Here is a 2,519-nt window from a genome sequence, read left to right as displayed (position 1 = left end):
CATTTGGGCTGTTTACATTTTCTGGCAATTGTGAATAACGCATTATGAACACAGAGGTACATATCTGTTTGTGTCAAAATTCTAATTCCTTGAAGTATATTCCTACCAGTGAAATAACTAGGTCAGAGCAGCTGCCCAGGAGATGGCTGGCCCAGGAAAGACCAGGCTCTCCCACCAGGTGCAGTGCTTCAGAACAACATTTGTGGTCAGGCCATTTGCCAAGCTTGTGAGGCCACATGTTCAAATACATGGTGCTGAAGTCACTGTGCACTACTCTTCAGTGTGGTTCATCCAAAGAGAATAAACTGCATCAAGTAGAAAAGAGTTACTGAGAATAGCATAACTTCTGAAGGATCCCAAAGTGGCTCTTGCTATTCTGAATCCTCATGTAGTCTATTAACGTAAAAGCCTAAAGGATATCTCAGCAAGAGAGGTTTACTCCACTCACATCCAATGCGATCAATCGGCTTGTTGAGAATGGTTGCTGACCATCAACACCCTGGGAATCATTTCTGCCTTTTCCACCATCATGAGTGTCCACCATGGAGAAGTTCCTTGCACAGTCACCTCTGTGTCCCTCTTACACAGCACCTCACTCTCTGAATTAAAAATAGTCCTGAACAGCTTGCTAAGTCAAGGGCAACTGTTGACACTGGAAGTTAAGACTGATCCATCAATCATGGGATTGTATGAGAGAGATAAATGTTGATGTGTCTACAAAACCCAAGATTCAGAAGCTGAGCAAGACTTTTCAGGAGGTTATGTGAAATGTTGGTTTTCTGTCATCAGAGCTTAAACTCTGATCATCAATAAAATGTTAACCAGATAATTTATAAAGTAAAAACAAAAAGAAATAGCCAGTTCATATGGGATTTCTATGTTCAGCTTTTTGAGGAAACATCAAATTGATGTCCTGAGTGGTTGTACCATTTTATAATCCCACCAGCAGGACATGAGTTCCAATCTCCCCATGTCCTCTCTATCATTTATTACTTGCGGTCCTGTTAAATTCTGCTACTGTTCCTGGGATGAAACGCTATCTCACTGTGGTTTTGTAGTGAAAGCTTTAAATCAAAGCTTCTACTTGATAAAACCAAAGAAGCTCCAAGCTAAAGAGCTTGCCAGGACCAGTGTACATACCCTCCATAGCCCCTCTATAGGCTGCTACAGCTCTACATGGCATGGAAATTAAGGGAGTCCAGTTGTGTCCACACTGTGATTCTTAGGATCTGATATATCCTAGGAGCCCTGAGGCTTCTATGTCATTGGGGATATATCCTTACTCTCGTCCCCAAAATTACTCTTAAACTTTAGTACTCTCAGTAGAAGTTACTCTAACAGAGTGAATGAGTAACAGTGATAAAAAGAACTACTCTCACTCTCTCCTTATTCAGCTAGGCACAGTTCCAGAATTCTGGCACAAATAGCATGGTCATACACAAACACATGACATTTTTACCCTCCTACCATTCAGCCATACTGTTCACCTGCACTTTTAGCAACATGGTTCTTAGCCCAAGGCAGTACCCTCCTCTAAAAAGACCTTTCCCCATCCCTAAGCCCCCGTTAGCCTGACCTCATTCCCGTTCCCCTGAAGGAACTGGGTAGAGTCCAAGACCTAAGGTTTAATATTAGATTTAATCCCCCTGCATTTACTTAACTGGTCCACTTCTCTAGCCTGTCTGCTATCCCTCCACCCACTCTACTGCAGAACCAACCTACTTTCTGACTCTACTCAGCAATAGTCAGTGAAACATTGAATGACCAAGGGAACTGAAGACTCACTTTGCCCACCTTTTTCTCCCCCTCTGCCAGCTTTTTCATTGCACCTCCAATACTTGACACTTGCGTATGATTCCTACTCTCCTCAGATACATTCAGTTTTTCCAGACAGACACACTGATATGTGCACAAAACCACACACACAACTCACAAGAAACTGTTCAATGTTTTCAATTGTCAGCCTGGAAAGCTCACAAGAACGGACAGTGAAGCTGAATGTAAAGATGACTGACTAGTCAGTCCAATCTCCTCAGAATGAGACAAAGCGTCACACTCTGGCTCTAACAGGTGGGAAAGGATAGTTTTCTAACAGCAGAGACAAAGTGGAGAAGACTCCAAGGCAGACAAGCAGATAGTTTTCCCAGCTGTCCCCCAAACTGGCTCCTTCAAACCCATGAGTGCAGAGTCTGTTCTGACCTGTGATGGTCCACTGGATTTCCAAGGCTGCCAATCGTTAAAGCATGAGATTGCCCACCTTCCTCCTATGGACAAGCTACTAGACTCAAACTGCAGTTAGCATCCCACCATAGTTATGCACTATACCACCAGATGCTCCTTAAGAGTTCATAAATACACTTCAAGGATTTAGATCCTCCCAGAAGAGCTGTGGGTGAGCATTAACATTACTGGTAAGTATATTAGTTTTCTCCTGGACACAAGAGCCTACTATTTGGTCCTAAAAGCCTTCTGAGGTCCCAACTCTTCTCATTATCTCTGTTGTTGGAATTGACGGAAAA

The 2,519-nt window shown here is 43.0% G+C and overlaps 1 pseudogene; it reads left to right on the top strand.

The window, feature by feature from the left end:
• Nucleotides 1-142: 142 nt before the first annotated feature.
• LOC102845517 lies at nucleotides 143-767 on the top strand (annotated as a pseudogene).
• The last annotated feature ends 1,752 nt before the right edge of the window (nucleotides 768-2,519 follow it).

Source organism: Elephantulus edwardii, unplaced genomic scaffold, assembly GCF_000299155.1.
Source record: "Elephantulus edwardii isolate Elephantulus edwardi_28Jun2011 unplaced genomic scaffold, EleEdw1.0 scaffold00212, whole genome shotgun sequence".
Lineage (NCBI taxonomy): Eukaryota > Metazoa > Chordata > Mammalia > Macroscelidea > Macroscelididae > Elephantulus > Elephantulus edwardii.
The sequence above is the reverse complement of the archived record's forward strand: the minus strand, read 5'-3'. Positions and strand labels throughout refer to the sequence as shown.